Genomic DNA, 27,657 nt, shown 5'->3' on the forward strand with positions numbered 1-27,657 from the left:
CCTCCCTAATAGCAGAAGCATCAACACGAACATTATCATCACACTGATTATCATCAGCAGAACCATCACAACGATCTTCACCCGACTCATCACCATTAGCAGACTCAGTTTTAATATGCTCTGAATCTGGTAAGCCTTTGTCATCATCACCATCATCAATATCATTAGCATCATCAGAATCAGGTTCATCAATATCATCAGCATCATCAGAATCAGGTTCATCAATATCATCAGATGTCTTTACCTGTTTAAAAACAGTAATGCAACTGAAATAAAACATGAAAGAAACCAACTATAACAATGAATTGAAAAAAAAACAACCAAAACTTTGAAAAGATATACCTCAATAGAAGGTCGGTCATAATTGACAGTAACTTTTTTCGGAATATCTTGAACAACAGTCAACAAAGACTTGAAATTAAGATCAACAAAACACTTCAACGAAATAAAATCTTCAGCCAACGATTCCTGACTGGAAATAACTAATGCCAACTTAGCTTTTAACATTTTTATATCGTCAGAATCAGATTTTTAGGAAGACGAATCAGTCTCAAAGGTTGGCTTTAATGGAACACGATCATCTATAGATGTTGGGTTTTATGCCCTAAATAAAACTCATTTCATATAATCAGATTTACTTATTAATAAAGATCAGAAATAACATTTTATGTTGCATGGTTCACATGATTTATTTCATGATTATATGTATATAATGTATGAATTTTTTTTAAGTCCAGAACATATGAGTTTGTTAAAGATTATAGTGTTGTCAGCACAGTGGAATATAATCTTTATTATATGTTCAAAAGTTTATTCCCTGATATGTCAGAACACTGGATTTAGACTGACATGGTATAATCAGCGATAGGTATTCTTACACCTTGGAAAAGTGTTATGTCCTTTCCAGGACATTGGCAAAGTTTACCAGTATCGGATGTATGGAGTATACATCGAAAGGGACCGATATTGAACTTTGATTAGATATATTAAAATTTATCGTAATATCTATTCAATTCAATATCACCTGTTGACCCTAGATCAAATGATCTTAATCCTGATATGGTTAGGTTCAATCTCAAGAGTGTAACTCGTGTTCTTTGATTTGTTAGTTAAGCCTACTTTTGGGTCAGGGTGATACGTATATTTTGGGAACACGGTAGTGCAATTGAGTGGGAGCGCTAACATAAATATGGAATCTATAGCTTCTATCTTGCAAATAGAAGTAAAGGATGATTTCCTTCGAGCTTGACCAAACGAAAATAAATGGTGGAGATCTCATTTAACTTAGTTGAAATATCATTTATATAGGGTTAAGTGTTTTAAGGATAAAATACATTGAAGGTGTAGCGGTAACAGTAGTGTCTTTTCAATGTAGATCATCTATATATAGAGGATCATTGATCACATTAGGGTTATAACAATGGATAACTAATGACGTGTCTATATCATGGAACATATAGAGCGTTCGATATGACTGAGAGTGCAATTCCAAGTTCTAAGTGTGGATTCAATGAGGAATTAATAAGTTAGGGAATTTACTTGGTAAATTCAGTTCGACTTATTGGAAGCTCAGTTATATAGACCCATGGTCCCCATACTAGTTGAGACCATACTGCTTGTAAGACTCAGTTAATTGATTTTGATTAATCAATTATAATTCTAAAAGTTAGACTATGTCTACTTTATGAATTTTCACTAAGCAAGGGCGAAATTGTAAAGAAAAGAGATTTTAGGTTTATTTATTAATTAAGATATTTTATATGTCTAAATTAATAAATATATTAAATGGCAATATTATTTAATAATTATTTCCAAGTTATTAAATAATTAGAATTTAGCATTTAAAAGGTTAAATTTGAAAATTGGCATTTTTGAGAAAATGGGAATGGAAAATAACAAAATGGGAAAGTTGCAAAGTGAGGCCCAATTTCCTATTCTGGCCGCCCACTATGCATAGGCCTTTACCATTTTTATTTTTTCATTATTTTAATGCCACACAATTCTAACCAAAACCTAGAGGGAATTCTATGAATAGAAAGTGTTGGCTTGAGGAAACACACACATCTTTGATCACTTTGTTTCCCTCAGAAAATGCCTCACACGCCTCTCTCTCTTTTCTTCTCTCTAAATTTTGAAACCTTTGAGTGAATGAGTAGTGCCCACACACATCAAGTGGTGCCTCAATCATAGTATGTAAGACTATGAAAATTCTGCATCAAAGAAGGAGAAAAGAAGATCCAGGTTCAGATCTTGGTGATGCTCTGCTACAGAAAGGAATCAAGGGCTAGAGATCTGAACGGAAGGAGTCATAATATTCCACTGCACCCACTGTAAGGTTTTCTAACTTTATATGTGTTTATTTTCATTGTTTTAGAATTCATATTAGGTTGTTAATTCAACATACATGATAGTAAATAGATCATGGTAAAATAATTTCCAACAATAGATTCATCCACAAATAAGCCATCAACTTTTGAAGACTTCCTTCTTCATTAGATGGACGAATGTTCTTCAACTTTAACTGCAAAAAAAAGGTTGCAAAAATTATAAATCGAAAACAACAAAAACGTAAACAAAAAAAATTAACAGAATGGAAAAAAACAATAATAAAATAGTTTAGAAACTAAAAATCACCTGCTTTAACGGCAAATCAAATATCTTGCCTTTCAAATCCCTAAAAGTTAGATTTTTGGCCCTGACATCATTGGTCTAATTGAGAATTCTCAAAATACTAGATGCAACTCGTTTGCAAAAATAATTTGACATTGCAGGACAACACTCATAAAACCAGACAATAAAGACCCACTGACACCCCAAAGTTCTATACCAACCATCATAAGACTGACCTCCCTTTTTTTCTTTCTTGTTTTTCATCTTGATACCATGTGTTGGGTTTTATGCCCTAAATAAAACTCATTTCATATAATCAGATTTACTTATTAATAAAGATCAGAAATAACATTTTATGTTGCATGGTTCACATGATTTATTTCATGATTATAGGTATATAATGTATGAATTCTTTTTAAGTCCAGAACATATGAGTTGGTTAAAGATTATAGTGTTGTCAGCACAGTGGAATATAATCTTAAATTATATGTTCAAAAGTTTATTCCCTGATTTGTCAGAACACTGGATTTAGACTGACATGGTATAATCATCGATAGGTATTCTTACACCTTGGAAAAGTGTTATGTCCTTTCCAGGACATTGGAAAAGTTTACCAGTATCGGATGTATGGAGTATACATCGGAAGGGACCGATATTGAACTTTGATTAGATATGTTAAAACTTACCGTAATATTGTTAGGTTATAATTAACCTATATTTCGGGTCTTTAAAGTTAGCATTATCTCGTCTATTGGTGTCTTTTGGAGCAGTTTTACGCTTGATTTTCTTTATTTCAGGTTCCCGGGGTGTTAAAAGTTCGAATTCAGTCAAATGGCGAAAAACTGGGTCAAACTTGGAAAAATTGGAAAATTTGGTTCCAGAAGTGTCAGTAGTCGCGACCTCCAGAGAGCTAGGTCGCGACCCTTTTTCCTGGTCGCGACCCTGGTCGCGACTTCGTGAGTTTGGCAAAAACTCGGTTTTTCGAGTTTTGCCTGTAGTCGCGACCAGCTTAAATGCTAGTCGCGACTATGTACGGAAATCGCATATTTGACCTAATTTTGATTTCTCACTCAATTGGAGGCTCACCACTCATCCCTATATAAGGAATACGACATTGAAGGTCAGATCTAAGCAAAAACAGACCTAATAGTGGAGGCAAGTGGAGAGGAAGCTATCTTGAAGACCTGGAGCGATACCACCTTCTAGTTTCTTTCTTTTACCCTTTTTATTCTTCTTTATGTTTGTTTTTATTTCAGAATTAATCATGGATGTTTTTAGAGTTATTATGAACTAAATTTCCCAATAAGGGAGGATGATGATTGTTGTTTAAGTTTATGCCTAGTTAATAAATAATTGCCATTCCTTCATCTTATGTGTGAATACTATCTTTATTTGTGTTTAATTTCATGTGCAAGCTTGATCACCTTTTACATGTTCTATGATCCTAATTCAAAATCTGAAAAGTGAGAATTGGGAATGCTAAAATTTGGATAGTCTAGGTTTTGATGTAAAACGAAAGTATTTACATAGCCTTAGTGACTAATAGATTATTGCTTAATGCTGATTTTGTGTTGATCTAATTAAGAAGTTAATTAGAGAACATATTATTTAGAACCTAAAAGATCTGAAAAGAGTTAGGTTAATTTATAATCTGTCTTTCACATTGAGATAAGGATAGCAATTAGGTATTAACATTGGTAGCTTATCAACAGGATTCACCTCCCTAATCTCTCATCTTGATTAATCTTCGTTTATTTTCTCTTTAATTTCTGAGTTATTTACTTTTAAAATTGCAAACTTATTATTTTACCAAATAGAATCATAAGTATAGTTTAGTAGTACTTAATCCAATTCCCTGTGGTTCGACCTCACTTGCGTGAGATACTACTTGATACGTACACTTGCGTAATAAACAGAATTTTCGTAACAAGTTTTTGGCTCCGTTGCCGGGGAATTGTTTAAAGATTAATATTACACAAAATTATACTAACTTCTACTTTGGTATATTTTCTCTTGCTGATTTTTCTAACCTTTTTCTTGCAATATTTTCTTGATCTATTTCAGGAATCATAAGTGTATGCGCCGTCAAGGACAAGCAGTGATATTACCAGTTGATCTCGAAATCGAGAAAACTTGTAGGAGAAACCGAAAGAAAAAGAGGCAAGAGGGAGTTTCAGCAACTGCTGAAACTTCAGACATCATGGCTGCCAATGCTGCAAAGAATGGAGGCAATAACGGTAACAATGGTGGCGCAGTAGAAGATCAAGCTAATGGCCGCAGCTTGAGAGATTACATTCTCCCTACTCTGACGAGAGTGCAGTCGTGTATCAGGCCACCGGCAGTGGATGCAAATAACTTTGAGATAAAACCTGCCATACTTCAGATGGTGCAGTCTTCAGTTCAGTTTGGTGGCCTCCCTTCTGAAGATCCTAATCTGCATCTCTCTAACTTCATGGAACTTTGTGAAACCTTTAAAGTTAATGGAGTTAGTGATGATGCTATTCGACTGAGACTGTTCCCATTCTCTCTTAGAGAGCGAGCCAAGAGATGGCTAAACTCCTTGCCACCCAACTCTATCGCCACCTGGAATGATCTGGCAACGAAATTCTTGTCAAAGTTCTTTCCTCCAGCCAAGTCTGCAAAGCTGAGAGGAGAAATTAATAACTTCTGCCAACAAGATAATGAATCTCTCCATGAGGCTTGGGAGAGGTTTAAAGATCTGATCAGAAAGTGCCCTCACCATGGTATAGAGAAGTGGATGCTGGTCCACAACTTCTACAATGGGTTGGTAGGAAATACAAGAACTTTGATAGATCTTTGCCAGTTTGGAGGAGCCTTTATGAGGAAGAGTGCTAATGAGGCTTATGATCTATTGGAGGAGATGGCTCTAAACAATCAACAGTGGCCAACTGAGAGGAGTCAATCAAAGAAGGTAGCTGGTGTGTTAGAGGTCGATGCCATCACCAAGTTGACAGCACAGGTTGAGGCATTGACAAAGATAATTGCAGGGCAAGCTAAACAAGCCCAAGTTGTGTGTGAGTTATGTGGGGGAAGCCATCACTTTTCAGAATGCCAAGCTGATGTGGATGATTTGCCAATGGATGAAGCTAAAGCCATTGGAAACTATTCACAGAACAACAACAACAACTATGGGTTCAACCAGGGTAATAACCGAAGAGAAAGTGTGGGTTCTATCAGCAACGAAATCAGAACCAGAATCAGAATCAACAGTTTAATCAGCAACAAACCTCTGGTGGAAATTCTAGTTTGCGGACGATTTCTTTGCTTCAATTCATGACCGAAACTAGATCTTCAATCAAAGACCTGCAGACACAGATGGGCCAACTAGCAACTCAAGTAGCAACCCGTCCTCAAGGGAATTTGCCTAGCACAACAGAAGTAAACCCCAAGGAAAACTGCAAGGCAATTACCCTGAGAAGCGGTAAGAATTATGATGGTCCTGAAATGCCACAACTAGTGAATGGAGAAAAGGAGAATGAAGAGCAACCGATGTCGACCCCAACACCCACTCCAACGAAGGCTACTGATAGTCAAACACAGCCACAGCAGTCTCCACCAACTAATATTGATCACCATGTAAAAATACCATACCCTCAAAGGCTTAGAAAGTCAAGCTTGGACAAGCAGTTCACCAAATTCCTGGAAGTGTTCAAAAGACTTCACATTAACATTCCCTTTGCTGAAGCTTTAGAGCAGATGCCAAGTTATGTGAAGTTTATGAAGGAAATCCTATCAAAGAAGAGAAAGATGGAGGACTATGAGACAGTTGCTCTAACTGAAGAGTGCAGCGCCATCCTACAGAAGAAACTCCCTCCTAAACTCAGAGATCCAGGGAGTTTCACTATTCCTTGTACTATAGGAAAAATTGAGGGAATAAATGCACTTTGTGACTTGGGAGCTAGCATTAACTTGATGCCTCTATCGGTGTTTAAAAGACTGCAGTTGGGTGAAGCAAAGCCAACAACAGTAACTCTCCAATTGGCGGACCGATCACTAGCCCATCCTAGAGGAGTCATTGAGGATGTGTTAGTTAAGGTTGATAAGTTCATCTTTCCAGCTGATTTCATCGTTTTGGATATGGAAGAAGATAGCAATGTCCCAATTATTCTTGGGAGACCATTCTTGGCAACTGGCCAAGCCTTAATCGATGTTCAGAAGGGTGAATTAAAGCTGAGAGTCCAAGGAGAAGAAGTGGTCTTTAATGTGCTAAAGGCTATGACGTACCCAAAGGCAAGTGATAACTGTTTCTTCATTGATTTGATTGATGAAATGGTGAGTGAGAAAAAGCTGCTAGATGATCCTCTTGAACTAAGTCTAACTGAAGATGAATTGACGGAGCAAGAAGGACAAGAGGTCATGGGGTATGTGAAGTGGCTTGATTCCTATGGGCCTTTGAACAGAAGATACTTTGAGGAATTGGGAGCGGTTCCAAAAGAGCTGAAGCCATCTACTGAAAAGCCCCCAAAACTTGAATTGAAGGTGCTTCCTAGTCACTTGAGGTATGAGTTTTTGGGTCAAGATAAAAAGCTGCCAGTTATTGTTTCAGCTTCTCTCTCTGATGTGGAAACTGATAGACTTTTGAGGGTACTTCGAGCTCATAACAAGGCCATCGCGTGGACACTAGGAGATGTTAAAGGAATCAGTCCTTCAACAGTGATGCATCGAATTCTCATGGAAGACAACGCCAAACCAGTTATTGATGCTCAAAGAAGACTCAATCCACCCATGAAAGAAGTAGTCAGAAAAGAAGTAGTTAAGTGGTTGGATGCTGGAGTTGCTTATCCTATTTCCGATAGTAAGTGGGTTAGCCCGGTGCAAGTGGTCCCGAAGAAAGGTGGAATGACGGTGATCAAGAATGAAAAGAATGAGTTGATTCCTACAAGAACAGTCACTGGTTGGAGGATCTGCATCGATTATAGGAAACTCAACAAAGCAACAAGAAAATATCACTTCCCTTTGCCCTTCATTGATCAAATGCTAGACAGATTAGCGGGGCAAGAATATTACTGTTTTCTTGATGGATATTCTAGATACCACCAGATAGCTATAGCACCTGAAGATCAGGAGAAGACTACTTTCACATGTCCCTATGGTACCTTTGCTTTCAGAAGAATGCCCTTCGGCTTGTGCAACGCCCCTGCCACTTTTCAAAGGTGTATGATGGCTATCTTTTCAGATTTGATTGAATCTTGTATTGAAATTTTTATGGATGATTTCTCAGTGTTTGGTTCTTCCTTTGATCATTGTTTGGAAAACCTGGAAAAAGTACTAACAAGGTGCGAGAAGTCTAACTTGGTGTTAAACTGGGAGAAGTGTCACTTTATGGTAACAGAAGGAATTGTTCTTGGGCATAAAATTTCAAAGGCAGGAATTGAGGTGGATAAGGCAAAGGTCTCAACAATAGAAAATTTGCCACCTCCGGTTCGTAAAAGGAGTGAGGAGTTTCCTGGGACATGCTGGCTTCTACCGCAGATTTATCAAGGACTTCTCTAAAATCTCAAAACCTTTATCGAGCTTACTTGTAAATGGAGTTCCATTTGAGTTCGGAGAAGATTGTTTAAAAGCTTTCAAGATTTTAAAGGAGAAATTGATTACAGCACCGATAGTAACTTCACCAAATTGGGAACTGCCGTTTGAGTTGATGTGTGATGCTAGTGACTATGCCATTGGAGCGGTTCTGGGTCAAAGAGTTGACAGAGTATTCCACACAATCTACTATGCTAGTAGAACTCTGAATGATGCTCAATTAAACTACGCCACTACAGAGAAAGAAATGCTGGCAATAGTGTTTGCTTGTGACAAATTTCGACCCTACCTAATTGGAAATAAGGTAATTGTTTACACAGATCATTCAGCAATCAAATACCTTATGACCAAGAAAGATGCAAAACCAAGACTGATTCGGTGGGTACTTTTACTTCAAGAGTTCGACTTAGAGATAAAAGATAAAAAGGGCACCGAGAACCTGGTAGCAGACCACTTGTCAAGATTAGAGCTGCAAGAGAGTCAGAATACAAAGGAGGTACAAATAAATGAGCAATTTCCTGATGAACAACTCTTTAGTGTGAGGGAAAACCTGATGGTACCGTGGTACGCTGACTATGTTAATTTCTTGGCTGCAAAAATAACTCCACCCGAGTTTTCGCGTCAACAATTGAAGAAATTCTTTTCTGAGGTGAAACATTACTATTGGGAAGAACCAATCCTCTACAAGCACTGCGCTGATCAGATCATAAGGAGATGTGTTCCTGAAGAGGAGATGTATTCTATCCTAAATCACTGTCATGCTTTACCATGTGGGGGACATTTTAGTGGAAATAGAACAGCTGCAAAGGTGTTGCAAAGTGGATTCTTTTGGCCAACGCTATTCAAGGATGCTACTACTTTTGTAAAGGCATGTGATCGTTGTCAACGAACAGGTAATATCTCAAGAAGAAACGAGATGCCTTTAACGAGAATTTTAGAAGTTGAATTGTTTGATGTATGGGGAATAGACTTTATGGGTCCTTTTCCTTCATCCTTTAGCAATCAGTACATTCTTTTGGTTGTTGACTATGTGTCTAAATGGGTCGAAGCTTCAGCTACACCTCAAAATGATGGAAAGACAATTCTCCGCTTCTTACAAAAGAACATTTTTACTCGGTTTGGTACTCCTCGAGCAATAGTAAGCGATGAAGGGAGCCACTTCTGTAACAAGCAGTTTGAAGCACTTCTTTCAAGATATGGTGTCCGACATCGAACTGCTTTACCATACCATCCCCAAAGTAATGGCCAAGCTGAAATCTCTAACCGAGAGATTAAGATGATTCTGGAGAAAACAGTGCAAAGATCAAGGAAAGATTGGTCAAGGAAGTTAGATGACGCACTGTGGGCATACAGAACAGCTTTCAAAACTCCGATTGGCATGTCCCCATATCGGTTGGTGTTTGGAAAGGCTTGTCATTTACCGGTGGAGTTAGAGCATAGAGCTTTTTGGGCCATGAAGACTCTTAACATGGAACTAAAAGCTGCAGGGGAGAAAAGACTGTTACAGCTGAATGAGCTAGATGAGTTTCGGAACGAAGCCTATGAAAACGCAAAGATATACAAGGAGAGAACTAAAAAGTGGCACGATCAAGGTCTAATACGGAAAGAGTTTCAACCAGGGCAGCAAGTGTTACTCTTTAATTCAAGGCTGAAACTGTTTCCTGGAAAGTTGAAATCAAGATGGTCGGGACCATTTACGGTGGTCAAGGTGTTTCCTTATGGAGCGGTGGAGTTAAAAGGTGAAAGTCCAACAACTTTCAAAGTCAATGGACAGCGTTTAAAGCTCTACTTGGGAGGTCAGTTTGACCAAGCCAAGTCTGCCATGATCTTGGCGCCACTTTGAAGTGCAAGGCTCAACGTCTAGCTGCATGACGATAAACACAGCGCTTCTGGGAGGCAACCCAAGTATTATTTTCAACTTTTGATTATGTTTTAGTCTGCTTTAATAGTGTTAGTATTTTCAATTGTTAGATTAGTACCAGACATTATTTCTTTTTAATTGAATCGTGAAAAGCGTGAAAAAAAAAAATTATTTTCGACCTGAAGCCCAGTAGTCGCGACTAGCATTAAGCCTAGTCGCGACCTATTTCTCAAGTCGCGACCTCAGTCGCGACTTGCTGATTTTCCAGAAAGGCCTGAATGTTCCTCGTTAGCTAGTCGCGACTAGCCTTAGGCCAAGTCGCGACTTGCTGACCAAAATTTCTATAAATTCACACTTTCCCCCTCATTCAACCCTACACAAACCAAATTCAAATTTCAAATCCTCTCAGCCGACCCTACCCTATTTTCATCTCAAAAATTCAATTTTTCATCTCCAATCTTCAATCTTTTCATCTTTTCTCAAATTACTTAAACCCAATCTAATCAAAAACCCAATTTCACTCAACAATCTACACATATCATCAAAACCCACACCAAAAAAATTACCCAAATCCAAAAATCACCATTGTTGTCACCCTCAACCTCAAGCTTTCAAGAACATTCAACAATGGAGGTGGAGTAAAGCGCTTTCGGGTTTGTAAGTATCACTTTCTTCATTCTTTCAAGAATTTGATTAATTATTTTGAGATTTTGAGTGATATAAATGTGTGTGGTGTAAAAATATTGATGATATTGGGTTTATTATTATTGTATTGTGGTATTGAGTGTTTAGGAACATTGTTTGAGTGAATTTTTATTTTTTGGGATAGAGAAAATTTAAGGGGAGGTGCTGCCCAATTTTTCTTAGAAAAAAAAAAGTCTTAAAAAAAAAAGTTTCAGAAAAAAACAAGAGAAAAAAAAAAGAGAAAAGAGAAAAAAATGGCACCAAAGAGGACTAAGAATGTTGAGGAAGGGTCGTCTTCGAACCCACCACCAACGGGTTTTGATAGAACCCGCTTTGGTAGTATCGAGGCTCACAATCGCTTCGTGAGGTTGAAGAATAGAGCTTATATTGAAGATCGGGGTATTGAATTCCCGGAAAATCCATTGAGGCGCCAACCTCGGTTTGAAACGATCAGAGCGCAAATTGAGAGAATGAAGTGGGGAAGCTTTGTTGATACTCGGGGTCGGGCTAATGTTACTATGGCCTGTGAATTCCTTGCGAATTGGCCCGACCGCCGGAATGAGGAAGTGAAGGTTCGTGGAAAGAAAGTTCCCGCCACTGGTGACGCATTCAATGTGATGTTCTCTGTCTCAGATTACACTAGGGAGGAACAACGCCTCCGAATTATTGAGGAGGAAGAGCAGTTTGATATGGTGGATGTCGCGGAGACAGTGGGATTTCCTGGGTTGAGATTCCATGACAATGATGGTACCGAGGGGTCGCCCAATATTCTATACCGGTGTGAGCTGAACCTGGTGGCAAAAACGTGGCTGTACTTTGTGAGTGCTCGGTTAGTGCCCAACAAGCATTTTTCCGATGTCCAAATGGATCGCCTTAAATATGTGTACGCCATAATGAAGGGGTACAACATTAATATTGGACAAGTCATAAGGCAGAGCATTGACCAAATCGTGCAGGGAGCCACGGGAGGTGGTTTCAGTTTGGCGGGGGTTATCACAGAACTCTACGGGGCATATGAAGTTCCCCAGTTAGAGTTTGACAACACGGTGTTGCCACTTCGTAAGATGGACATCGCCTTTGTCAACAGGCTGAAAGAGCCACACCCCTATGGGCAGCCACCACCTGATGCACCGCAAGGGCGTAGGCGGCAACGTGAGCCTAGTGTTGAGGAAGAAGAAGAGGAGCAACCACTACAATTTCCTGGGCCCATCGATCCTACAACACAATACACTCATGCACAGCTGAGTTACATAATTCAGCAGAACAACCACATGCAACAATACATGGTGCAGAGGAGTCTCTATGATGAGGGACAAGTTCAGCAACTCAACTCTCTCATCAACAGAATGAACATTGGGATTGATGACCCGAACTACTTGGCACAACCTCCTCGGTTCTATCCCTATGACCAGCCGCCACCACCCAACCCTTTCTGAAAGGGTCTCAGGTAAGTTTCTTCTCTCTGCATATTACTGTATACATTGGGGACAATGTAATATTTAGTTTGGGGGGAGAGGCTTAAAAATTTTTAAATTCTGCACTTTAATTTCTGCATTTTAATTTTATGTTTTAGTTTTTTTTGCTTTAGTTAAGGAATGGCAATAAGCTTGATGATAGTTGTATACTGCTGATTAGTGTGATGTGATCTGAATCTGTAAAATAACTGTGTGCTTGATTTTGTTAACTCTTTGGATTAGTTTGGATGCTTAGAAACCTGTGTTTTTCTGCAATTACTCAATTTATGAAAATTGTTATAATTGTTTTACTATGGTTTGTGGTAAGATGGACAGGATAGCTTAGAACTTGCATGTTTATTCTTTTGAGGCGAAATCCTTGATAGTGTTCAATTGGAATATGACTTAGGCATTTGTTGGATAGTTTGAGCCTTTCAAGCCTACCATAATGTGTATCCCTAGTTACCCTTTTGAGCCTTAACCTGTTGTGTTTTCACCCACTGATTTGACATTTTGCAACCACACTATTAATTTTTGTTTTCACCATGATTATCCATGATATCATAAGCTATATGATTAGTTTGGGGGAAAAGAAACATTTAGTGTGACGAAATAGTGAGAGAGAAAAAATTTGTGTAAGATTGAGATGAAAGAAGAGGAAAAAAATTGTGTAATTCAATGTCACTGAAAAAAAAAGAAAAAAAAAGGAAAAAAAAAAACAAAGCATTGAGAAAAAAAAATAAAGAATATGATTTCAGTGATGTTGGAAAATAATAAATATATCTTCTCTCAATCTTGGTAAACTTGGGAACAGTATGGGGTTTAGAAAAAAAAGAAAAGTAAAAGCTTGGGGGTTCTGTTTGTGTGCTTATAATATCTTGAGCCAAAATTGTCTCTTGCCTATCCCTGAATATCTGAGCCATAGTACCTAAGCCTTGAAAAGAACTAATGATTCCAAAGAATACTGTCAACATTAGTGGAGAAAGGTAAACATGCAAGCTTATGAGTTATCGGGCTGTGGAACTAATGGAAAGAGTAAAACTTTTATAACGATGTTTCATATTTGAGTAGATAGTTGCAGTTGTACATAGTGTTGTTAATTGAGCATCCGAGTTAATTGTTAGAGTTAGTAGGATCAAAATTCTAGTTTATGCAAGGAAGAATACAGAGCATGAGTCAGCAGCGTAGTGATTATCTGATAGCGTAGTTAGTTTTTTTTTATCTTACTCGGGGGCGAGTAAGAATCTAGTTTGGGGGATTTTGTTAGGTTATAATTAACCTATATTTCGGGTCTTTAAAGTTAGCATTATCTCGTCTATTGGTGTCTTTTGGAGCAGTTTTACGCTTAATTTTCTTTATTTCAGGTTCCCGGGGTGTTCAAAGTTCGAATTCAGTCAAATGGCGAAAAACTGGGTCAAACTTGGAAAAATTGGAAAATTTGGTTCCAGAAGTGTCAGTAGTCGCGACCTCCAGAGAGCCAGGTCGCGACCCTTTTTCCTGGTCGCGACCCTGGTCGCGACTTCGTGAGTTTGGCAGAAACTCGGTTTTTCGAGTTTTGCCTGTAGTCGCGACCAGCTTAAATGCTAGTCGCGACTATGTACGGAAATCGCAAATTTGACCTAATTTTGATTTTTCACTCAATTGGAGGCTCACCACTCATCCCTATATAAGGAATACAACATTGAAGGTCAGATCTAAGCAAAAACAGACCTAATAGTGGAGGCAAGTGGAGAGGAAGCTATCTTGAAGACCTGGAGCGATACCACCTTCTAGTTTCTTTCTTTTACCCTTTTTATTCTTCTTTATGTTTGTTTTTATTTCAGAATTAATCATGGATGTTTTTAGAGTTATTATGAACTAAATTTCCCAATAAGGGAGGATGATGATTGTTGTTTAAGTTTATGCCTAGTTAATAAATAATTGCCATTCCTTCATCTTATGTGTGAATACTATCTTTATTTGTGTTTAATTTCATGTGCAAGCTTGATCACCTTTTACATGTTCTATGATCCTAATTCAAAATCTGAAAAGTGAGAATGGGAATGCTAAAATTTGGATAGTCTAGGTTTTGATGTAAAACGAAAGTATTTACATAGCCTTAGTGACTAATAGATTATTGCTTAATGCTGATTTTGTGTTGATCTAATTAAGAAGTTAATTAGAGAACATATTATTTAGAACCTAAAAGATCTGAAAAGAGTTAGGTTAATTTATAATCTGTCTTTCACATTGAGATAAGGATAGCAATTAGGTATTAACATTGGTAGCTTATCAACAGGATTCACCTCCCTAATCTCTCATCTTGATTAATCTTCGTTTATTTTCTCTTTAATTTCTGAGTTATTTACTTTTAAAATTGCAAACTTATTATTTTACCAAATAGAATCATAAGTATAGTTTAGTAGTACTTAATCCAATTCCCTGTGGTTCGACCTCACTTGCGTGAGATACTACTTGATACGTACACTTGCGTAATAAACAGAATTTTCGTAACAAATATCTATTCAATTCAATATCACCTGTTGATCCTAGATCAAATGATCTCAATCCTGATATGGTTAGGCTCAATCTCAAGAGTGTTACTCGTGTTCTTTGATTTGTTAGTTAAGCCTAGTTTTGTGTCAGGGTGATACGTACATTTTGGGAACACGGTAATGCAATTGAGTGGGAGCGCTAACATAAATATGGAATCTATAGCTTCTATTTGGCAAATAGAAGTAAAGGATGATTTCCTTCGAGCTTAACCAAACGAAGATAAATGGTGGAGATCTCATTTCACTTAGGTCAAATATCATTTATACAGGGTTAAGTGTTTTGAGGATAAAATACATTGTAGGGTGTGACGGTAATTTAATCCCTGTACAGTGTAAATCATCTATATAGAGGATCATTGATCACATTAGGGTTATAACAATGGATAACTAATGACGTGTCTATATCGTGGAACATATAGAGCGTTTCTATATGACTGAGAGTGCAATTCCAAGTTTTAAGTGTGGATTCAATGAGGAATTAATAAGTTAGCGAATTTACTTGGTAAATTCGGTTCGACTTATTGGAAGCTCGGTTATATAGACCCATGGTCCCCATACAAGTTGAGACCATACTGCTTGTAAGACTCAGTTAATTGATTTTAATTAATCAATTATAATTCTAATGTCTACTTTATGAATTCTCACAGTTTAAGGATGAAATCGTAAAGAAAAGGGTTTCTAGGTTTAATTATTAATTAAGAGACTCTGTATGTCTAATTAATAATTATTTTAAATGACAATATTATTTAATAATCTATTTTAGTTATTAAATAATTAGTTTTGGCATTTAAATGATTAGAATTGGAAAAATGGCATTTTTGGATAAATTGAAATAAAATTGAGGAAACTGCAAAATCCAAGTGAGGCCCATATCACCCTATGGCTGGCACCTCTTTGTGTGTTTCCCAATTATTATTTTCAATTTTAATTGCCATGTAATTGCTAATCAAAGCCTAGCAAAAATAGGAAAGTGGTTGATCACACTAAATAAGGCAGTTAATTGATCACACAGTAATTAAGGAAACTGTTTTATTTGGAAAGTTGTGCTCTCCCTTCTCCCTATATAAAGCAACCTTTGTTCTCTTCTCTTGTAAGCCATAAGCCACGAAATTCAAGAGAGAAAAAGAGAAAAAAATTTGAAATTCTTGTGAGATGAGTAGTGCCCACACACATCAAGTGGTATCCCAATCATAGTATGTAAGACTATGGAAAATCTGCATCAAAGAAGGAGAAAAGAAGATCCAGGTTCAGATCTTGGTGATGCTCTGCTACAGAAAGGAATCAAGGGCTAGAGATCTGAACGGAAGGAGTCATATTATTCCGCTGCACCCACTGTAAGGTTTTCTAACTTTATATGTGTTTATTTTCATTGTTTTAGAATTCATATTAGGTTGTTAATCCAACATATTTGTTAGTAAATCTAGATCCTGGTAAAATAATTTCCAACAACTGGTATCAGAGCCATGGTAATGATTTACTTTCATGTAATATGAATTAAAACGATGATTTGCATGTTTTTGTGTTGATTTGGATGGTTTCATGTTGGTTTATGTGCTTATGTGATGAATGTATGTGTTGTACGAAATTAAGCAATTTTGTTTTTTACGGAACTCGATTCCTATAAAAATTGAGAAAGATATGAATTTTGGAAGATTGGAAATCATGGTTGCTACATGCAGCCTATCCTGGGAGTTCCCCACAAATTGCGAATTTTTGAGGTTTTTTCCCCAAAAATCTAATTTTTTCATGGGATTGTTTCCCAAAATTTATGTTTCCAATTTTAAATATTTTCAATTTGGAATTTTTCCAATTTTAAATATTTCTATTTTGGAATGTTTCCAATTTTAAATATTTCCTATTATGGTTAGATTTAAAAATTTGTTAACTTCTTTAATATTTATTTATTATTTAATTATAAGATTAGATATTTTGATATTTAAGATATTTTAAATTAAAAGATAACTTTGTCTTTTTATTTAAAATATTATATTAAAATTATCTTATATGACAAATTAAATAATTAATAAATTTGAAATTAACATAGATATTTTTATAGATATACTTACCATAATGTTTTCAAATTCAAAAATTTTTTATTTTGTTAAATATTTAATTATTTATAAATTATAAGTATAAAAATGATATTTTTTCTATATATATCATTTTTTCCTTATTAGAAATTTATAAATCATATCTTAAATATTTAAATAACATGGATATTTTTGTAGAGATTTGAATATTGCTTAATTTGAGATATTTTGACATATAATTATGGTAATTATTATTCATTTATTATTTTATTCCTAAAATAATAATTATCTAACCAAATCTATTTTAAAATATGTTTATTTTATTACTTCTATTTTATTAAATTATAAGATCTGAAAGTGATATTGAAGATTCTTTCCTTTCAAATCATTGATCTTATTAGATATTTAATTTAATTTTGATTCAAATAAACCTAGATATTTTAAAATTAGTTTCCTTTATTTGGTTAGTTTAAGAATAATAATTTAATTATATTAATATCTTGATTCACATCTGTTACATGGACAATGTTTGTTTATTTATATTGTTTATTCAAAACTTTTTAACAAACCTATTATTTATCTGATCTAAATTGCTATGATTAACTTGTTGACAGATCATGATCCAATGATCTGATTTTAATCATAGTCCAATTGACGATAAATCTTATAAATAATTTGTAACAGGTAAATTTTGTACTTCTTTCATCTGTGTAAACCTAGTAACATGATAGGACCCATCCAAATCATTTGACCTGTGTGAGCCTATATGTTTGCTTTTGGGCTTAGATGCATATAGGAAGCCCATTTAAGTTTTTACTAAGTAAATGGACTAGGTTGCTAAAATAAATTTTGACATAAGGAAATTTATTTAGGCCCGATTAGATTTGGGCTTATTCAATGAATAACAATTGTTTATTTTAAGGTTAAATTCCTCTCTTTTGGGCCTTGTGTGAGAGTAGGGGGCCAATAGAAGTGGGTACGACATACTGAACCCAGCTCCCCCTCACATGAACTACCCCAATTGTGAAGGCCCATTTGCCTTATTTAAATAATTGTATTAGGTTAATTATATTAGTCTAACCTAATTAAAATTGAATTAGCAACATAATTAACTTTTAAAATATATGAAATTTTTTTTTTCATGTAATATTTTAAAGTTAATTTTAGAAAAACACTTAGTCAATGATATATTCTAGATAGTTATTTCTAGTACTAGTTATTATTTCTAATATTAAATAGGAAAATATCATTGATTGTGAAATTAATTGTCTCATAATTAATTTTGGTACAATCTAAGTTTAGTATATTTTCCTAGTATTAAACTAGAATTAATAATTAAGTTTCCTCTTTACTTAATTATTTATTTCTTGAATTTAATACATTTAATTAAATTGAAAATTTCAATATCTAAGTTGATTTTCATCATGATACTTTAATATTGTTATTTTCATGTTATTTAATTAAAGTTGAAAATTATTTTAAGTTTGGAATCTTATTTCAGAATAACTTAAGTTTGAATAATTTTCAAAATATATTTTATTTTATTTTATTAATCATTTCCCAAAATTTTGAAATTGCATTTCTTTAATGCAGAAATTTCGAATTTTATTTGAAAAATAGATTAAAGTTGAAAATTATTTATTTAATTTTGGACCAACTTAAATCAATGACTTTTTCATTTAATGGTTAATTAAAATAAATGAACTAAAATATATTATAATTAGAAATTGGATTAATTAGTCCATGAAAGTCTAGATAGATATTATCTGTTTTGCTTGAAGTATTTTTCTAGTGTATTTAATTAAATAGAAAATTAATATTTAAGTTGATTTTTTAATCATGATACTTAAATATTTGAAATTTTTCTTAGATATTTAATTAAATAGGGAAATTATATTTTTTGTTGAAAATTAATTTTATTAATTTTGGGCCAACATAAAATTAGAGTAATTTTCCAGGATTTATTTTTATTTTATTTTAAAGCACTTTCGAAAGTAGTATTCTTATACAGTTCATTTTTCGAAATGCAATATATATTTATAGAAAATTAAATTTGAGTTGTAAATTAATTTAAATTAATTTTGAAACAACTTAAATTGAATAATTTTCTAAATATTTATGGAAATTATTACTAAGATGGAAATAATTCACGTTATTTTCATATCCATCTAAGTATAATTTATAAATATTACATTAAAATTTATATTTAGAATTTTTCATTCTAAATTGGAAATTTTAATTAAATAAATATATATATTTAAAATAAATTGATTAAAATAAATATTAGAAGAAAATACAACCCTTCATTAAATAATGAGCTTTATTATAAGGATATTCGATCTCCATTGTTGGTTTTACATAGCTATTGTTTTAGTGAGTAATCCTCCCTAATGGAGGAACGTTCATTAGCAAGTTAGCACCGTTTAATCTCGAAAGATAAGTAATCTTGTAAGTTTTTTATATAGTTTATGCTCACCCTAATGGTGGCGACTGTATAAGACTTGCAAGAATATGAAACAATGGTGGAAGCTCATAAGATAGAATAGCCTTGACTCTCGCCTAAACGGGACAACGCGGATTCACATCTTGATCGAATAAAAGGTTGCTAGAATGTTTGACATTTTAGATGAGCTGACAACTCTATTCAATGGATGATAGCTTTGACTCTCGCCTAAACGGGACACTGATATCAGTTTGTTGAAAACCTTGGAAATTATTTAGGATTGTATGTTTTAGTATTTTCACTTGTCATTCCTACTTGCTATGTGCTTCATAATTTCTGAATTGTGTATGAATTTGTATTGAACCATGTTATTTTCTGTTATTAAATTGTAGTTTAATTTCGAATCTTCATTGTTGGTCTAACTTGATTTGTTTTTCTAATGAGATAAATCCCTAATGGATTTTCACCATTAGACTAACATAATAGTGTTAGATCTCGAAAGATAAATATTGTATATGCAATATCTAGCTGTTCATCAATTGATGACACCTTAGACTAGTGTTTTACAATATGAAACAAGAAGATTGTATAAATAAGATTACTTTGATTCTCGCTAATCGGAGCATCGTTGGATTCTTATTTAAACGAAATTATCCTAATTCCTCTTAGCTTATTCATTTCGAATTAGCTTAATGACATATCATTGGATGAATGGTCTATAAATCATATAAAGTCTTATTTTCTCTTAAGAAATTAGATGACGCATATGATTATATTCCCCGAATTCTATCCCTAAATGATATAAATCCTCAATCTTAGATATCTCCTACTTGTATAGGCAAATCATAGAGTTAGATTAGTAGTGGTGGTCCAAGAAAGAATTACTAATTATATAGTTACACTTTCACAAGTGTTTCATAACCATTTTCTATCAATGGATTTAAACTGTATGAGTTTAGTATTCTGTGACCAGAATCCACTTGCACTATTCTAAGAACTTTTTGATGTAACTAAACTTAAGTCATCAAAAGATACAACCACATATTTTATAAATCTAAGGCATTTGTATCTTGTTCATAGTGGTTTTGACAAGATCATTCTCTGCAAAGAGTTAATATGCCTATATCCACTGAAAGTAATTTCATCTCATTTTCAGATGGATGTACATTCAGGGGTGGATATGAGTTTTCGTTGTATTCTTAAAACGATCACTCTAGATTTTACCTTACGCAAAAGAAATTTGAAATGTTTGAAAAATTTCATGAATTTCTAGCAAAGGTAAGTGGTTAAAGATCTTGAGAACTGATAGGGGTGGAGAAAAAGTTAGTAGATATGCAGTTCAAAGATCATTAATTTGATTTTGAATTATATCCAAACTTACCTCCCCAGAAATTCGAGTTGCATATTGATGATTAGTTACTAGTCGTTGCCTAAATCCTTCTATGGTAATAAAATTTCAGAATGATGTAATGGTTGTATACTTAATGTAAATCATTACTAGATTCATGGATGACCTAATCGAAATCTTAAGAAAAGCTAGAACTGCTAACCCTAGTTTGCATGTTTGTTAGCTATTCTAAGTGATTAGGGGTGGAGCATCCCATAGTCATTAGATAAGAAAGTGTTTGTTTAAACAAATACTATTTTTCTAAGAAAATGACTAAATCTGAAAATAAAGTAGCAAATAAAGGAGATATTTTTTCTTGATTCCAAAAGTGTTCTATCATCTTATTTTACAAGATGATCCCACTGCCTCTGTTGTCTTAACACAACTGAAGAGGTCTATACCATTTATTTTTCTTTGACATAGTTCACGGTACCTTGTTGTAGTGGGAGAGTTTCTAGGAACTCACCTTCTTATAACTTGGAAGACACTAGTGATTAAAATCCATTGTGAGTTTAAACAAGTAATGGATTGTCAAGATAAGAAACTAAGAAGAAAGCCAATAGAACTATGGTTTGATCCATTCACATGGAGTAACCTTAAGTTTTCTATTACAAGGACATGAAAGGAAATTTTCGTTAATAAGTCTATTCAATGGACTTAACAAAACTTCCTGTTCCTAGTATTGTAGGTTTGAGTTTATCTAAACCTATGGCTTGTGGTATACCTGGTAATTACTTACTCTAATGCAAGCATGAGATGCTGATGCATTTTCTTTCCAATGGAAATCTATAGAAGCTTCACAACTTCTTAGATATAGATTTTATTTATCTAAGGAAAAGTTACAACTTTTCTAGAAAAGGTAAAGCCATGAAAGAATTTCTTAAATCAACAGTGAGAGGTCTCATATATGCTTTAGTATGCCTTAGACCAGACACCTGCTGTTGAGTGGGAGTAATAAGTAAGTATCAGATTAATCCAGGAGAGGAACATTGGAAGACAATCAAGTAAATTTTAAGATTAAGAAGAGGAACTATATGTTAGTCGATAAGGGTGGTTTTGAAACTCTTAGACAACACCACATCAGATTTCGAGACTTGCCTGTGTGCTAGAAAGTCTGCTGATGAGATGGTGATTACTTTGGGGGTGGAGTAGTGATTTTGGAGAAGTGTAAAAACCTATCTGAAATCTCTTGGTCTACCAGAAAGAGACTGAATGTTAAAAGTTGCAGGAAAGATACTTATTCAGTCTAAGGAAAGTTCTATACATTTGTGGCACCGTTCCAACTTGCCTTAACTACTAGGGTTACTTCCTGAATAACCAAAGAGTAGTTGCCAAAAAGTATAGAATCCAGTATCCCAAGAGAGTAGACATATAGAGAGGAATTTCACATTATCAAGGATTTTGTGATTAAGGAAGAGTAATGGTGGAGAAGAGGTTGTGTTTAATTCAACCTGTCAGATCCTATTACGAGGAGTTTACTACTATTACACTTGATTGGTATATCAAGGTGTTAATGATTATTTGAAATGCACTTTTTGTTTTATATTAGTGCAAGTGGGAGTTTGTTGGGTTTTATGCCCTAAATAAAACTCATTTCATATAATCAGATTTACTTATTAATAAAGATCAGAAATAACATTTTATGTTGCATGGTTCACATGATTTATTTCATGATTATAGGTATATAATGTATGAATTCTTTTTAAGTCCAGAACATATGAGTTGGTTAAAGATTATAGTGTTGTCAGCACAGTGGAATATAATCTTAAATTATATGTTCAAAAGTTGATTCCCTGATTTGTCAGAACACTGGATTTAGACTGACATGGTATAATCAGCGATAGGTATTCTTACACCTTGGAAAAGTGTTATGTCCTTTCCAGGACATTGGCAAAGTTTACCAGTATCGGATGTATGGAGTATACATCGGAAGGGACCGATATTGAACTTTGATTAGATATGTTAAAACTTACCGTAATATCTATTCAATTCAATATCACCTGTTGATCCTAGATCAAATGATCTCAATCCTGATATGGTTAGGCTCAATCTCAAGAGTGTTACTCGTGTTCTTTGATTTGTTAGTTAAGCCTAGTTTTGTGTCAGGGTGATACGTACATTTTGGGAACACGGTAATGCAATTGAGTGGGAGCGCTAACATAAATATGGAATCTATAGCTTCTATTTGGCAAATAGAAGTAAAGGATGATTTCCTTCGAGCTTAACCAAACGAAGATAAATGGTGGAGATCTCATTTCATTTAGGTCAAATATCATTTATACAGGGTTAAGTGTTTTAAGGATAAAATACATTGTAGGGTGTGACGGTAATTTAATCCCTGTACAGTGTAAATCATCTATATAGAGGATCATTGATCACATTAGGGTTATAACAATGGATAACTAATGACGTGTCTATATCGTGGAACATATAGAGCGTTTCTATATGACTGAGAGTGCAATTCCAAGTTCTAAGTGTGGATTCAATGAGGAATTAATAAGTTAGGGAATTTACTTGGTAAATTCGGTTCGACTTATTGGAAGCTCGGTTATATAGACCCATGGTCCCCATACTAGTTGAGACCATACTGCTTGTAAGACTCAGTTAATTGATTTTAATTAATCAATTATAATTCTAAAAGTTAGACTATGTCTACTTTATGAATTCTCACAGTTTAAGGATGAAATCGTAAAGAAAAGGGTTTCTAGGTTTAATTATTAATTAAGAGACTCTGTATGTCTAATTAATAATTATTTTAAATGACAATATTATTTAATAATCTATTTTATTTATTAAATAATTAGTTTTGGCATTTAAATGATTAGAATTGGAAAAATGGCATTTTTGGAGAAATTGAAATAAAATTGAGGAAACTGCAAAATCCAAGTGAGGCCCATATCACCCTATGGCCGGCACCTCTTTGTGTGTTTCCCAATTATTATTTTCAATTTTAATTGCCATGTAATTGCTAATCAAAGCCTAGCAAAAATAGGAAAGTGGTTGATCACACTAAATAAGGCAGTTAATTGATCACACAGTAATTAAGGAAACTGTTTTATTTGGAAAGTTGTGCTCTCCCTTCTCCCTATATAAAGCAACCTTTGTTCTCTTCTCTTGTAAGCCATAAGCCATGAAATTCAAGAGAGAAAAAGAGAAAAAAATTTGAAATCCTTGTGAGATGAGTAGTGCCCACACACATCAAGTGGTATCTCAATCATAGTATGTAAGACTATGGAAAATCTGCATCAAAGAAGGAGAAAAGAAGATCCAGGTTCAGATCTTGGTGATGCTCTGCTACCAAAAGGAATCAAGGGCTAGAGATCTGAACGGAAGGAGTCATATTATTCCGCTACACCCACTGTAAGGTTTTCTAACTTTATATGTGTTTATTTTCATTATTTTAGAATTCATATTAGGTTGTTAATCCAACATACTTGTTAGTAAATCTAGATCCTGGTAAAATAATTTCCAACACCATGTTCAACTCTGCCATTGAATGAATCACTTGTCAACTCAAACGACTCCCTACCCCAATAATAATCATCCCATCGACAACTATCAATAATATATAATTCTGACATAAGAACTTCCTTCACAGGAGTGTTACTTAAAAGGAAACAATGAGTGAAATATACAACAGTCAATTTCAAGCCAAGAGATTCATCATTGCCCCACCTAGTGCCCAAAATTGCATCTTCAGTAGACTTATGGTCAATAGTTTTAGTTCTAAGAAAGCATACATCGACTAACTGGTTTGATTCCTAGGTAAATAACAATTTATTGCAATCACCAAAACATTCCAGACTAGATATCAAATAAAACTTTTGTGCACTAAACTGTATACAACGGTCAGCAACTTTTGCTCAAAATTCTTTCAAATTAGGCTAATTAACCTCCCTCAATAGAAGGTTTTGCACAATTTGGGGATGGAATACGAACTCGAGAATGTCCAAAAAATGACCGAACAGTGTATCTCAGAATATCTTCAACAAATTACTCAAAATTGTGTTCTTTATGTTAAGAATAATAGAGTAAGTGCATGTAGTAACACACTTGGATCTATAATAATCTTGAGGACTATATTTGTATACCCAATTCTGCATTCAAAAAAAGAAAAATAAAATAATGAATGGGCGAACAGAAGTTTTAAAACTATAATATAACTACAAAACAACTATGAAAAAATAGTCACACATAACAAAAGTAAAAAAAAAAATTACATAAACAAAAAAATAGATGAAAACAAAACCTAATATAAACAACAAAACATATAAAACACATAAAAAGCATAAAAATTAAAAAAATGAGTAGACTGCCCCAATTAAGCTCCTTCAAGATCAAGTTTTAGGGTAGTTCTTATATTTAGTCTGTAACGTCCCCGCTTCAAGCTTCCCTTGGGCCCTTACACCCATGGAATGATGGTTCTTAAACACTCGTGTTGGTCTGTAGGGTCAGTTGTCAGTCCATGAAGCAGCCAGAGTGACGTACTCGTGTATAAGAGCCATCATTCTGTGGGTGTAAGGGCCCAATGGAGGCTTGAAGTGGGAACGTTACAAATGGTATCAGAGCCTTGACCCAGCCGGAAGTGTGGTCGACGAGGACGTTGGACCCCGTAAAAGGGGGGGTGATTGTGACAGTCAGTAGTCCCGTGATTCGTAAGGGGAAATACTGGGTAAGCTGTGCAATCCCACACCGCCTGGGGAAGGTCAAGTGGGATGATTCTGAGACTGTGTAGGTATGGGACTACACAGTTGAAGAGAGTTTAAATAGATTGATTGGTACTACCTATATCAACAAGGTGCATCTTGTTTTTCGGTAGCCCATCACGGAAGAACTCCACGGTTAAGCGTGCTTGACGTGGAGTAATTTCAGGATGGGTGACCTCCTGAGAAGTTTTCTCAGGAAGCGTGCGAGTGAGGACAAAGCACGCTGGAAACACTCGTGTTGGTTTGTAGGGTCAGTTATCAGTCCATGAAGCAGCTAGAGTGACGTACTCGTGTATAAGAGCCATTATTCCGTGGGTGTAAGGGCCCAATGGAGGCTTGAAGCGGGGACGTTACATAGTCCTTGATGGGTGCACTCTTAATGGGTATTACCCATGAATGGGTAAAATTAGAAAAAAAAATTGAGTTTTTATGCTAAATTTTTCTATCTAATTAGAAAAATCTCTTACTTTTACATTATATGGGCTGAGATTATTCCATCGGTTAAAAAAATTAAAAAAAAAAAATTTAACAAAAAAAAAATAATAAGTAAAAGTTGAGTTTCACTTAAATATTTTTATATGAACATATTTTTGATATAGTATAAAAAGAGATACAGTAGAACCTCTATTTAAGAATACTCTATTCAAGAATAACCTCTAATTTATTATAAAAAAATCAAGTCCCAATTTGGGCCAATTATAAATAAGAATAACCTCTAAATTGTAATTAGTTATACATTTTTTAAGTCCCGTATTACCAAAGTATACCTCTATATAAGAATAATTACATCTTAATAAAATATATATATGTATTTTGTAAATTTATTTATGTAAAATTAATAATTTTATTTTAAATTATAATACATGTATGAATATTATATTTACTCTAAAATATTTCTATTATGATATAGTATTAATGATTATTTATTCTTATTATTGTTACGTTGATATTTTTTGGTTTTTTAATTTTTTTTTCTAGTGTAACTCTATTTAGTTATAACCTCTCAATTAGAATATAATTTATTTGGTCCCAAGTGTATTCTTGGATAGAGGTTTTACTGTATTTTTTTTTAATTATGTAGTTAAACTAAGTAAAGAAATTCAAATTTCTCTTTTATTATTCATTATTAGATCAAAATTTGATGATTTAATATTTGTAAAATTAATATTTATAGTTAAATTTGTTTAGTAACCATTTATGGGTGATACCCATTGAGAAATGATCCACATACTCATATATATATGGATACCACAGAGAACATATATGATGAAAAAATGTAAAAAAAAAATATAAAGAGAAATATGATCAATACTAAAAAATAATGTCTATCAATTTATAGTGTTTAAACTGTAAAGAAACTACAAAAAACTATAAAAAAAAATAGACACACAGATCAAATGAACAAAATAAAACCAAACACTTAAACACATATGGAAAACAAAACAAAATATAAACAACAAAAAATATAAGAAAATTTAATCTGGAAAAACAAAAAGGAAGAACATAATAACCTAAACATAAATCAAATTAAAAGAACGAAATGATTACAACCAAAAACAACAAAAAAATCATAAAAGAAATAAAAATCAAAATAACTTAGAAATTCTAAACCCTGAAAAAATCAAAACAATATACACAAAACTAAAAATATAACTAACAAAAAGAATCAAAGTTGGGGAAAAACTAAAAAGAAATTGAAAACAAACCTCCAACCCATGATCATCTTCAACCTTCTCCTTCTTGTTCTCAGAAGTTGGAGAAATTTTCTGAGGAATAGAAACTTTAGATTTCTTCTTCCCAGGTCCATCACGTTTCAATACAGGAGGAGCAAAGTCCGAGTCATCATCTTCTACAACTGGGCATTTTCCTTTGGACTTATTTGCTAACACCCATTTTCAATTTTTTTTTGGGCAATGGAGAAGGGACGATGAAGAACGAGTAATAGCCATGATTATATATAGTTTCACACCAAGGAAAACAAAGTACAAAAGATTATGGAAATCGGTTAATGGAAGTTAGAAAAGAAAATGACAAAAAATTAGGTAGGGAAAAATGGATTTTGATTATGAGTGGAGACGAAGATCAATTATGGATAATTTTTTTTTTTAAGAACAAAATTGAAAAGAAAACGAAAAAAGAAGAAAAAAAGAGAGAAAAAGCATGGAGTGATTGATATGGGTCAAGGGTCTATCACCTGACGTGTGTAGACACTTGTGATGCATGTAATGTGTGTATAAGTAGTAAAATTATAAATAATAAAACTTGAAGTGTAAAAAAGTAAGTACATACGTGTGTGAGTATATATTGTAATTAAAAAGTCATTTTATATTTGTGGTGTAAAATTTTCTTATTTTTAGGGGATATTGACATGTTTTTTTTATAAAAAAAAAATATCTCATCT

The 27,657-nt window shown here is 34.0% G+C and overlaps 1 non-coding gene across 1 annotated transcript; it reads right to left on the reverse strand.

Annotated features, from left to right (window-relative positions):
- Window positions 1–5,251: 5,251 nt before the first annotated feature.
- Window positions 5,252–5,358, reverse strand: LOC115708450 (small nucleolar RNA R71). Its single transcript, XR_004009949.2, has one exon. It is a non-coding gene; the product is annotated as a small nucleolar RNA R71 (small nucleolar RNA).
- Between the last annotated feature and the right edge of the window lie 22,299 nt (window positions 5,359–27,657).

This window comes from Cannabis sativa, chromosome 9, assembly GCF_029168945.1.
Source record: "Cannabis sativa cultivar Pink pepper isolate KNU-18-1 chromosome 9, ASM2916894v1, whole genome shotgun sequence".
Lineage (NCBI taxonomy): Eukaryota > Viridiplantae > Streptophyta > Magnoliopsida > Rosales > Cannabaceae > Cannabis > Cannabis sativa.